The 13,760-nt window shown below is 39.7% G+C and overlaps 1 protein-coding gene across 1 annotated transcript in view; it reads left to right on the top strand.

The window, feature by feature from the left end:
- Positions 1 to 459: 459 nt before the first annotated feature.
- brinp1 (bone morphogenetic protein/retinoic acid inducible neural-specific 1) overlaps positions 460 to 13,760 on the top strand; it is a 133,745-nt gene continuing 120,444 nt past the window's right edge. Inside the window, exon 1 of the mRNA XM_020638408.3 lies at positions 460 to 881. The gene's annotated coding sequence lies outside the window, so the exon portion shown is untranslated. The remainder of the gene's footprint in view (positions 882 to 13,760) is intronic.

The following is a 13,760-nucleotide window of genomic DNA, read 5'->3' as shown; positions in this document are numbered from 1 at the left end:
CGTCACAGATGTTCTTTTTTATGCACGAGCTTCACTGCCAGTTTTTTTTTTCAACTTTACACTAAAAAAAAAGTCACGTTGTACTTTATGCAAAGTACGCAGCCTACACGTGGAACAGCTGGGCACCTTCTGTGCAACTCAACGCCTTCTCACTTTTATTTGTAGTTGTTTTCTTGTTATTTCCCTTACTTCAGAGTAATACACCCCCATATTCCCATATGCTGAGATTTTTTTCCCTCTTTTGCACACTGGTCAAGCTTTCCATGACAATCACCCCATAGCCTGTGTGTAAATGTGCACCTACCGGCATAGAAAAGTCACGACACGGCTTCTTATCCTCAACCACCCTCACTTCCCTTTGCCTTCCGCCTCATCCAGTCCAGACCCACCCCTTTACTGTCTGCCATGACCGTCCTCTACAATATGAGACTGTATTCTTTGTACCTCCCCTTTCTCGCCCTCAGTCTGTGCATCCCAGCCTCCCCTTCCTAGAGATCCATCCCACACCTCTCCACCCGCCAACAGCTCGGTGAGAGGGGAAAAAAAAAAACCGAGAGAACAGAACAGTTTCAAACACGTCGGCATAAAATCTCACATCCTGAGCTCCCTGATTTTTTTTCTCTCCTTCTCGCTCCTTGCCTGCAGACGGACTTCATGACTTTATTCCTTCTCAGCGCGCTAATGCCCGAGACCACACCGAAACGAAGGATTTTTTTCCCTTGAGCATGAAAAGGATTGCCAAATCATCCGCAATCCAACATCACCGACTGAGCCACCAGCAGCATGAGCACTGGATACATATGCTCCAGCAGAAGTTGTTGGCTAGAGAACTAACAAACCTCGGAGCACAGATACAGCGAAGAGGAGAGAGTCAGTTTTAGGTGAGTACGGTTATCCCGGATCGGACCGCTTACAAAAATATCTTTACGTATATATTTATTTTCTGTCCATCTCTGACCACGAGGTAGTAATCGGGGTAGGCAGGGCTATATTGAGGCTCGATTATGGCGATGTTGCGTGGTCAGCATGTTAGTGGGGTGGCCGGTGGTGTCCTTTTCAGGATGGAGGCAATCTACCTTTAGAAATTATCTACGTACAAGTGCGTAAAAAGCTCCTCGTGGACCTATTTTTAACGGGGCGTTTTGTGGCTTTATAACTCATAATTAGTCTTTTCATCTTAATAACCCATGCACCTTAAAAAGAAAAAAAAAACACTATGCAAATGATATGTCCTGTCGATTATGTGCACTTGGCTTTATTCTCGTTGTGAGACAGCATCTTCCCGGGGTAATACTGCAGAAGTGCGGTTATAAAGGAGCAGAAAACATTTGGAGAAACATTGATTTTTCTGAATTTGGGGGTTCTTATTTTACGCATAAAACCCATCGCTGCTGCAGTAAATGTCAAAAGTGAAGGTGTATTTGCAGGCCTACAGATAGATCACTGTGCAGTCGACATCAATATTTGCATTCAAGCTAATTGCGTTTGCAGCCACGTTGATCAATTCATCCCGGAAACTGCATGATCCAATAACTGAAAGTGAGGCTCATGCCAGCTTGGATATTGGATGTGGAATGAGTTTCGGTCATGCTTCCTGTTTATTATTATTATTTCTCTAGATTCAATGTAATGTGTGGATTTCTTCCTGTAATAAATTCTGTGAAAGCAGCCGGGTGCTGCTCTGTCTTCTTCCTGCGTGTCTTTGAGCGTGCATGGGAGCAATCACGTACATGCTTGTTTTTTTTTTTTTTTTGGTGTATGCGTGCGTGCCTGTATCTGTGTCTGTGTGTGTGTGTGTGCGTGTGTGTGTGTGTGTGTGTGTGTGTGTCACCAGTCACCAGTGAGGCAAAGTTGCCGTTCCGTGCCCCCCTCAAGTTGCTTTGATTGCTGTTCCACTGTCTAACTGCGAGGGGAGCTCATGCTCTTTTCCACTCGAGGTGTCATTACTGTGGCTAAAGGCGAGACAACTGTGTGTGATACTGATACCAACTCTATGAAATTAGAGGAGCAGCTTCTGTTTTGAAATTAGTCAGGGAGCATTTATCTGCACTTCCATTACTGCCACTGCAATTCCTGTTTTGTTTGTCATTGTGTCTCGTCGGGAAAGTTTGCCTTATCAGTCACATTCAAGCAGTTTTTTTTAGACAAATAATTGGAAGTAAATGCACTTTCTGGAGACATGAAAGTCAGGGTGGAGTGCAAAAAAATGATTCGCAAATTAGCTTAGGTAGCTAGGGCTATACATGATGTAGTGTTGCGCCATACTGGTCCCAATACAAATAAACATGAAATCAAATAAATAACAAAAATTGTGAACTGTAAGATCCCAACGTAGCTGCAAAAAGACACACTTAAAAGCGCAATTTGAGCAATGATCTGTGAATCACCCCAGATGTGAATAATGCTGCATCTTGAACGTGATCGTCAAACTTCAATGTTTAAAAATAACAGCATATTGTATTGACAGCACATCAATACATCCTGCAGTGTTATTACTGTCTTCTTCACCTTATGTGCAGCACAGAAAATTGCACTGGCAGCGGAAATTGCAGAAAAGAAAAGCCGCCTTATTCAGTATGCCTCGTTCAATCTAGTGGCCTTTGGAATGGGCAAAAAAGAAAAACGCTGGCAACATGTAATCATTTTCAGAGAGGGAGGAGGAGGGAGGGAGAAGTGTGTGTGTGTGTGTGGGGGGGGGGGGATTCTAGCATTCTACATCACGTTGCCAAAATGGAAATGCCAGCAGTAGCTTAAAGCCACATTTGTGTCATGGCTTAAGATGACCCCGATGTTGATGATGATGCTTTCAAGGACCTGGAAAGTGAACATTCAGCAAGCAGAGGGTCCCTGGCAGTGAGACATACTGAGGAATTGTCTGCAAAAGCGTGTGGGTGTGATTCTTAAAAGGCGAGGAAATAAACACGCATAAACATAATTATGAGGAGAAAGGTGATAGGATTCATGCATTCACCTTTTGCACGCAGAGATGCTTAATGCGTAGCATCTCGCTTCAAGATAAGGACATTATTTGCAAAGTGTCTTTGTGCTGCACAGAGAGAGCACTGTTGTATTTATTGGCAGCAGCACCAGCACTCGCTTCCTCTCTCGCTCTCTCTCTCTTTTTTGTATTATTCACGCATTGGCATGCCATTGTTTTTATGTGGGTGCTGGCTGCAGCTGTAGCGGCCAGAAGGCTGCCTCCCAAGAGGATTTTAAGGGAAAAAAAAAAAAATCTGTTTTATTTATTGCAAACAAACAACAGGGTCACGTAATGACATGTGACAAAAAATCTCACGCTGATGCTGCGGGAGCAAAGAATATTTTTTCAGAGAGGCGGCTAAATCATTTGACCTCCACTGGGGGCCGCCTGACCTGTGCACCGCTGCTATCAGTCACATGAAAACACATGCATGTAGCTGTGCTTGTACTGTATCATGTATAAAAGGAATTCTCACCCCTGTAGGCGCCTAATTAAAGGGTTGGTAGCAGATCACAAGTGCTAAATTGCACTCTTGAAAGCCATAAAATTAGACCATGTTATAAGCCTTGATTCATAATTACTGAAGGGAGTCTGCTTTATATTTTTTTTACTATGGCCTTCACCTGAACATTAGTGTCACAAAACAAACCATCGCCCCCCCACTCGCAAAGCATGAAAACTGTAGAAAAATGTTGGAAACTCTTCTGAGAAAGCCAAATCTTTGTGATGGAACATTTTGAAATTCATAGCTGGGTCTACACCTCTTTTTTCGTCCTTTCAGCCAAAGGAGCCACACAATTCAGTCTGTGAAGCCTCAGGGGAGCTGAAAGCAGACTCAGGAAACCCTCATAACAGTCACAACTTCATTCTTTAAAAAAAATAAGAAAACAACTATTTAGACATTCAGCACACACAGTTCTTCTGAAAGCTGTGGCCTCGGATCTGATCTCGGTATCTCCCTCTTTCTCTTCGCAGCATGAGACCTGAATGATTTGGCCCAATTTTTGGACACGATTGAGGAATAAATGACACATCAAAAGTCAACAAGCAAACTGAAGTCTATTATGTATTAGACAAATTAAAGCACTTTGACTTCCTGAAAGCATTCAGTGTGGCCTGCTTTCTGACTGCTGATGAACCTGAATGTGACGTGTTAAGACCATTAAATATTCAGTTTATTTGCAGAAGCAGCTGCAGAGTTTTATCCTGGGATTATGAATATTGTGGACCATATTTTCTTGAGTCTTCACTGTGTTTTGGCCAAGTAGTAAAACAATATTAGCTGAATTTCTTGGTGATTTAGTATAATGAGTCTGTACTGGCTAGTTGTTGGCATAATTTGAGAATGTATCAGCAGGGGTTGCACATTCTTTTTGCGGGTTGGACCATGCAAAAATATCCTCCTTGGGTATATTTTCAGGAGATTATTGCCTACAAATGTACAAAATTAGACCCTTGAATTTCAGAATAACTTTGGCTAGACTACATCAGCTGTGATGGTTGAAAAAATTCTCAACTGGGGACTTTTTCTGATGAGTTTCTATTTCCTGATGTTCAATCAGAGATCTTGCATGTTAACAAAGTGTTGATTAGTTTGATCAGCATTGTCTTGTGAATTGTTTTGGATTGAAACAATCCCCCTTCAATTCTTTTTCAGAAGATTTCTGCTCTCTAACGCGTAAAATCAAACGAGGCATATTCAGTATAATTTGACTCGTGCAAATAAGCACCAATCAAGGCATGTATTAGTTCCAAAATGTATGAACAAAATCTTAATGTTGTGAAGATTTTTTGCTTTCTAATTGGAAAATCAATCCCAGACACATTTGGCATCCTTTGACTGGAATGTGTCATTTTAAGTTTTTGAATTTTAGAGTAAAACCATCTGAAGAACATCTCCAAAGATCAGGTTTCTTAAGACTTCTGATTTGCATTTTTACAATTCAGACCTTGCATATTTGGCATACTTTGCCTAGCATCCATGCATAATTGTTGTGATACATTCTGCTTTCAAATATGCAAAAGCAGACCTTGCACATTCGGCTTACACTCACAGTCCTCTGCAGACTCTGCATCTTGACCTTCCAGGTCGGAGACACTGCACATAAAAAGCGATGCTAAATGTAGCTCCGGCAAACCTGACCCCCTAAGTCATTAAGCACTGCCAAGGAGCTCCGTTATTACTCCTTAAAAATATGATAACTCTGACAACACAGTGATAAATGTGCTCATTTATCTTGTTTGACACTGCCTTGGTCTTCAGCTGGCGTTGTGGATTTTCTGCCCCATGTTACCGGGAAGGGGGGAGGGAGTTATTTTGATTCACCGTGGACGTGGTCTCTCACATAACCGAGCAATAGATACTTGCACTGGTTGGCGATTACAAATAGAACCTTTAATGTGATTTGCGTCCGTGTTGCCTCCCATCTTTCCTCCAGCAGTATAATTTGATCTGCTCCTGAACGGAAGTTGTGTCTGTGGAATTTCTAAACACAATGTAGTCCTCTCACCTGTCACATATACTGTGTAAAGATCCCAATTTATATAGAGATATATTGAAACTGTAGGAGGAGTTTGGAAAGTTTTCAATTTTAACATTGAAATTGTCTTTTTCACCTTCATCTGTTGGGTTGTTTGTATAATAGCCAAAGTAGAAATACAATCCAGGGTCAAAGTCAATGTAAAAATGTGTGTATTGTTTTTTATACATAATATAGAACAGTTCCGGAAATAAAAGTCCTGTTCATTTTCTCCATAGCTGATTTAAATATTAGCTATAATGCTAACTTACCAAGGGCTAACTGAATGTGAAACAATGGTATATGCTCCTGTAGTAGACACAAGTTTGTATGATATCAACCTGGTTTGCTAAACATAGATCCTTCATGTTCCCTTATGTCACTCCTATATGTCCCAATGGATAAACCATTAGTACATTTGCACTCATCGTTCATACGTTTTACAGCCTGAGCTCTGCATCCTGTCATTGATTGACTGCAGATCCATGCACATAAGTGATCAGTTTGACTTTGCCTTCAATACTGTTTCTATGTTAACTTCTCCAACTTGGATTTCTTAAATAGAAAAAAAAGAAAAAAAGAGTTTATTTGCAATCTCTGGAAAAGGAACTCCGCAACCCACAATCCTAGAATGTCACACCGATGGCTCTGATTGGTTGAGCCTGTTGTTACTGTGGAATTGTATAAAGATATACATAGGAAGAAGGTCTGTGAAGAAGGATGCGCGTTAAACTAACATTTGCTGGATTTCATTGGAATCACAATGGATTGTGGGCTGTGTAGTTCCTTCACGTCTGGAAAAGTATTATGTAAACAGTGCTGTAACTTTGACTTTTTCTCCATTTCCAATCGTGCCAATTGCATCAAATCATATGTTTTATTATGAGTCAGAAGCACTCAGGTTAGCTGGTTGGCTTGGTTTCAGGATCCAAAAATATAGATATAAGGATTTTCATTATCAATGGAGAATTTGAATTGGAAAATGTATGGAACCAGAGCCGCTGAAAAAGTGGGTGGTCACTGTTGAGCCCTATAGATTAAAAATAGAACGTATCATATTATGATTTAACAGCATCAACGTGCTAACCCCTTTTTTTGTATACCCTACCTACCTAAATGTTCCTCTGTGTAAAAGTCACTTTCCCCCTGTGTGGGTCCTTTTTAAACTGTAAGGCAGTCACAAAGACAAATCATCAGCCATGTGTCTGCCCTGCAGTAGCTCATCAGCCCAGTTAGATAGAACTTTTACCTTCTTTCTTACTTTCTAACTCATGATTAGACTTGTTCATCAACATCCAAACACCTCCTCTGATCACAATAAATCCAAATTATGTCTTTGTGCGAATGATTTCCTCCCAGCCTCCTGCCTTCTGTCTCAGTGGTTTTGTGGTTTTCGCAGCTTTTCAAAGCTCTACAGTGTAGTTGCTACTTCAACAACCGTGTTTTCCTGGCTACACACTGATGTCTCTTGCAGATCCATCAAAGATATTTTTTTGGGGAAAGTAACTCTATTCTCATAAAAAAACAACAAAAAAAACCCCAGACTGTGTTCCAGAGGTGGCTCAGTGGCATGTGTTATCTTGTTCTTCCTGGAATGTCTGAAAATAACTGAGAGATGACAATCGTTCTGGCGAAGTTTGATCAAGTCAGAGGTGTGTTTTTTTTTTTTTTTTTTTTTTTTTTTTATGTGACTGATGATTAGATGACAGATTTAGCCCAAACAAACCAATGCAAAGTGAAAGTAAGCACTTAAGTTATTAGAACAAAAATAGGACCACCTACTGAGTGCAGCCTTTGGAGATAGAAAAAAAACTGGAAGCAACAAAAGAATGACACATTTTATCTGTACTGTCTGATTCTCTGTCTTATAATTAGTTTGGGTCATTATTGTGGGACAAGACTGAGCTGGGGATTGCACGTCTTAGGCAAATTAAGTACTTAGTTTGGGTTTGTCTGTAAAACTGTTGTATGTTGTAGGAGCGACTGGAGTTTGAGATCTTCAAGGGGATGACAGCTTTAGACTTGATTGGCCCCCCTCCAAAACAAAAGCATGAATATGTTCCATGAAAGAAGAAGATACTTTATTAACCCCACGAGGGGAAATTACATTTTACACATTAATGCTACACACACATATGCTCACTCCCTTTTCTCGCTGCATGTGTCTGTTATTACCGCCTATATGCCCAGGTTCCCAGGTGAAATAGCAGCGGATTTAATGAACAATTCAGTTATCAGTACTATACATGCAGTTCTTGACTCACATCCAAATTTAACCGTCACAAGCAAATGAGTCACAAAACCTAATTTTCAAGGTGAATTTTCATAGAAAGGGATTAAAAAATGTGTCATACCTCGACTCTCACACTTCTTGTCAAAGTTTAGAACTAAATCTAATGTTAATTATTTCTGTGAGCTAAGCTAATTGCCTCCCATTGTTTAAAAAAAAAAGCTTCATTTTGAGTTTTGAACAATCATTGGATGTTAATCTCCATCAATTTTTGTTTAATTAGGCCTCTTACAGAGCCTGTTTCTAATCTTTTCCAATCTTCCTTGTGCTGACTTGCAAGCGCTGTAACACTCCCTCCTCGAGGATTTTAAGGTACCCCTAATTATTCCTCAAGAATAGAGACACATGTGCTGAAACATTTTTCAAATAATCTGGGATTCATCAAATAGAGCCTTGGAGGAGATACAAAGCCTCTATTTTCAGAATTCTTTGGACAAATGAAACATTGGAGGAGTCATTTGGGAGAAAGGGGGAGATTCATACACTGACCCATGAGCAATCTGATGCTGGTGAGTCAATGCACTGTTGGCTCATGCCCGTGGCTCGCAGCATCAGTGACCTATTTTGCAGCTCGGGGGCAGCAGCAGTCTGATCACATCTGAACATTCAAACCGGGAGTGGAATAAAGTCACAAGGTGCTGTGGAAAAAAGCCTCCGCATCTTTCTATCATCAAGATCCATGAACTCAACAATATTAACTTTCTTACATAATCTCATAATAACCGCAATTTGTGGCCTCACTTGTTATCTAATTGTGTGAGTGTGCGAGTATGCTAATGAGTAGGTACCCTGACACTCTGATTACAAGCCACGGCCACAAATTATGTAAATTTTCTTCCCTTCACCCCAAGCTGGAAATTTTGCGACTGCTGTGAATACAGAGATTTAGATAACTGTATGAAGTCCCATGCAGACATACACTTGTTATGTAAGAGCAGTTTTATTTCACAGCTTCAGTTGTTCTCAAATTACCTGAAATGATTTATGTTATCATTGAAGTGTCAAAGCCCTCTAGTGGCCGTTGTAACTATGACGGTGCTGGGAGTTTTTGTTGTTGTCTTAAAGCGCATTACCCAATCATAACCTTATTTAACAACATGATTTTTAACAGATAGATATATATATATATAGAAGATATTTAACATGCAATTCTATGCCTATATTGCGCAGATAGTAGAAAGAGACAGGAAATATTGGGAGGTTGGGAGGACTTGCAGAAAATGACTCGAACCAGGGATGGCAGCAAGGACTGTAAAAGAGAAACAGTGGGGAATGATATGTGGTAAATGGAGCCACAGGTCGCGTTCGAACCCAGGTTCTCTGCTTGGAGGGCCACAGGCTCCGCACATTGGGCAGGTGAACTAGCCACTAGGCCACCTAGCCCACTCCCCCTGACTGAATTTTTTTTTGTTCATTGTAAACAGGATGATCCCCACCAGTTATGTAGACGTTTATTTACTTATTTTATTTCTTTTAACAAAAATGCATATTTTTCCCTTACACACAAAAAAACCCCCAACTGTTTGGAGATTTTGAAATTATATTAAGTACTATCAGTTTACTTCAATATAGATAGATAGATAATCCACTGTGGTACATTCTCATAAAGTGTGATATATCTACAGTATAGTTATTGCACATTAATTACAGTGTAGCTACTTTGGTAATATTTAAACCCCTTATTTTAAGTTACATGTTTTTTGTGCCAGAACGTACAGACCCTTACCTTTGCAACTTCATAACATACTTCAGATTTATCTTTTTTTTTTAAGAGCGACTCAGCAGTTTTTGAAGGTACAAACAAGTGCTATTGTCATGCCAGTGGAGAATCAAAAAGCTTGCTTGTGTCAGAGCCTTGGACAAACATGTATTAGATAGATACTAAAAGACTTCTAAGTCATGCTGATATTTGAAAGGCCCGAAGTCTGGTAGAGTTTGTATCGATTTTGTTTCTAGTCTTTGCCAAAAAAAAAAATATGTACTTGATTTTACTCTTGCAGACAGGCGATACCTCGCACATCTCAAAGAGCTTATAAAAGCATCTAAGAACATATCAGACACCAGAGGCGGGAAAAAAAACCTTAGTTCTTTACAACTAAAACTTACTGAGTTGTATGACAGCATCAATCTGGTAAAATATGTGTATTTACATCCGTACAGCACCCTACTTAGTGTTTTCTCTGACACCGGGGAGGAAAACATCATTCCAGTAGCAGGTTTTTCTCTTTTCAAATGTTACTGATGAAGCAAAACGGACATCATTTGTAGGAGATACAGATGATTAGCGCAGCATTCTTTTTTTTTCTGCAACAACTTCAGAGCTGTAAAAGACAGAGTGCTACCGAGTCCAGAAGTAGCACATGAATGACCTGACACAGCACTTTCACAGAAGTACCAGCCTATACATTTTATGTACCTGACCTTGCCTGTGTGTGTGTGTGTGAGTGTGAGTGTGTGAGACCTGCACATCTTTCCAGTGGCGGTAGCTGAAAATGTGCCACGACAGCAGGCATGGATATTAATTAGGATGCTAAACATAGATCCTTCATGTTCGCTTATGTCACTCCTATATGTCCTAATAGATAAACCATTAGTACATTAGCATTCATAGTATATGAGTTTTACATGCCTGGGCTCTGCATCCTGTCACATGAAACCCCAGGGACATTGATTGACAACAGATCCATGCACATTAGTGATCCTTTTTACTTTGCCTTCAATGCTGTTTCTGTGTGAACTCTAATAACCGTGTTTCACTTTTTTCCTCTTTTTTTCTTGGCTTGCTTAACGCTCCTGTGAGGAACTTTCGGTTTGTGTTGCTTTTGGCGCCCCCTGTGGACAAAGTGGGTTTTTTTGACTAGGTTTTAATGCATTTTTAACAAGAGTTGCAAGTGTACATCAGCTTGTTATTTTAATCATCACCATATGACTGTAAGGCAAGTGGCAACCTTTGATGTTGAACGATGAATGCTATTGTAGGTTGTAAAGAAGCTTCAGTTTTCGTTTCATAACCAGTGAAAAACTCCTCAGAGGAGCTTCAACATCTACTTAAAATTAATACTACTATTATTTTATTCACTCAGTCGATGAATGATGAGAAAATATTATAATTTTTTATAATGAGCTTTCATTTCGTCTGATATGGATTCAATGCTGTAGGTGAATTCACATACAGTATGTATTGAACACAAGCCTGAAGGCTATACGATTGATCTGGACATTATTAAATATACATTACATTTACGTCATGATGGAGAATATAATTAAAAGGTAATAAATAAATTACAATATTACTGCAAACTAGGGATGCACCGATGCATAAGTTCAACATCAGAACTAGCCGAGATTGGCGCTGTTGACAGACATTGGAAACAAATGCAAATAATGTGGCATGAACCGATGTCAGTAGCTGATGTTTAGCTCGTATCTAGTACACTTAATAACTACTGATTCAGAGAAGAGTTTTTTTATTGGGCAGATGAAGTCACATGTTGAACAAACTGACTCGTTTTCATTTTCAAACTTGAGAGAAATGAGTGTCATTGTGGGAGTCTTACACCAAAGGAAGTCATGAGCGAACATCGATATCAGAATCAGCTATCAGCTATGGTGTTATTTCAAACATTGGTCTCGGTATTGGCTCTAAATTTTACAATCGGTGCATCTCTACTTCAAACAAACAAGGAGTTGCTGCTTCCCATCTTTGTTGTTTTACTCTGCTGTCATTATGGCTACTTTTTTAAAATTCCTGACTTCTGGATTATAATACTTTCACAGAAATAACATCAGTATGCTCATTATAAGTGCATTGCATATTCATCATTTAGTCAAAGTGTAATAACAACACAAGTGTTAGACACTTCAAAATTGACAAAATATGATGTATAAGAGCATGACGGAGAGACAAAATAATAAGACACACCAAAATCAAAAAAAGAAAACAAAAATCCCAACAAACATAGAGGGTACATTTCCTTTTTAGTTTTGGAATTGATTAAAATAGGTCAGCTTGAGGGCCTTGCCCAGTCCTTATGAACTGATGAAATCTGTATATTTTAAAATAGAAATCTGTAAAATTGTTGACTTATATTGAGAGTAATTAATGCAACGATGGGTTGCTGTGGTATGTGTGTCTGCGATTGTGTTTCCAGATCACTTGAGCTCACATTTAACCTGCGTTTCTCAGCTGAAAAGCAGTGACCTGGGATTAAAAGTCTAAAAACGAAAGGAAGAACTAAAGTGAACCCTGCCAAATCCCACATGTAATGTCCACTGAAGATGAAACAAGCAAGCAGATGTTTCTGAAAGGCATAAACAGATGGAGCTATGCATCATGTCTAATGAAGAAATCTACTGGAAAGCTACAGCCTACAATAACGAAGGCCTTGCTGAGAAATGCATGAATGTAACCATTGCTCTAAGTAAAATATGATTCCTGCAAAATATGTGAAAACTTCAGAGAGCCCGCTTTCTAAAAAAGAAAAATTCATTTGGCATTTTGGGGCGTTTGACAGCAAAGATATAATTGTCACCGATAAAGAAGGCCAGATGTGTTATTATTATTTTAAAATTCTGGATGGAAAAGGTCAGTCTTCAAAAGGGCTCATAGTTTGCTGGAAAGGAGGTTAGGTCAACTGTCATCATGGCTTCTGAAAAGGGGATCATGCACTGCTTATTTTAAAATGGAAAGGGAACTGTGGCCAGAGAATGAGTAAAAATAGACAAAATGCTGAATTTAATAAGTCTGAAACTTAGTAGGGCAAATTTATGGGACAGACAGGAGACTTTTGCAAAAGGCTGCTCTTCCTCAAGTATTTGCTGAAGCTTTAATAACCCTTCATAACAGTTTATTTCTTCTGCTGCCCATGAAAGTCTGCCTTGATGATGGTCAAAGTGTTTCTAGTGGAAAAATGCTTTGATGGCTTTGGTTCTTTCCTTGGTTCTAGCCTAGTTACCACACTGGATCTACTTCTTACTTTACAGAAAGCTATAAAAGATACTGATAGCTAAAGCCACATTAATGTACCATTAAAATGTTACATTTTTACACTACTAACATTTTGAAGTGTTACCTTGTTATGTCTGCATTTTAAACTTAGAACTCAAGACACAGCACATACCGTACCTCTGAAGGCCACTTACGTCTTGAATTAGTTCAGCAATACAAAATATATTTTTGGATCCTGTGTTGCATTCGCCACAAAAATGGCAGTATCATCTTCATACATAGAAAGCTAACCAGCTTCCTGCTATACACGAGTGTTAGCAGAAGACCCAAGAACAAACAGCTAATGCATCTGGTGAGGATGAAAAAAAACAAACAAAGAACCATTCCCATTTCCGAATGGAAAATGGGCTGATGTCAACACGCAGTCAAGCAACATGACCTAACAATTCAGCCAGGCTAATAGAGTAAATACACTTTGGGGCTTCATTTAGATGATCCAAGATTGGGCTTTCGGCGCAAATATTCAATATTATACTCTCCTCATTATTTCATCGAGTGACTGCTTGTGATTGCAGAGCCTCACCGCCACCTGGTTGCTTGCCGACTCAACTGAACCTTTAAATTCTCTCATACGACAGGATGGAGAGGAAACGGTCTCACTGCAGCAGAGGCTTTTATGCACTGTTGGATTCCATTCACCTCTACTTTGGTTTCCATCAAGGCTGTTGGGATTACTAATAAACAATGGCAGCGGGTTGCCACCTGGCAACCTATAGCAATTGCCCGGCGGAGGGAGGAGACCCAACCAGCTGGCCATTCTTTTTTCCACATGTGCCAGATGCTATCCCTTACACTGCACATGTGACGTGGAGAGGGATGTTTGCTTTGATCTGTATTCATCATCCTCTGACGATTAGAACCATAGACTGTGGAAATAATGGACAAATCCAGCGTGATGGCACATATTGGTGTTTCTTTCACTTTTTTTAAAGCCTCATGGTGAACATACATGCCGCCATGTTG

Source organism: Labrus bergylta, chromosome 17, assembly GCF_963930695.1.
Source record: "Labrus bergylta chromosome 17, fLabBer1.1, whole genome shotgun sequence".
Lineage (NCBI taxonomy): Eukaryota > Metazoa > Chordata > Actinopteri > Labriformes > Labridae > Labrus > Labrus bergylta.
This window is presented reverse-complemented; position numbering and strand designations above follow the sequence as displayed.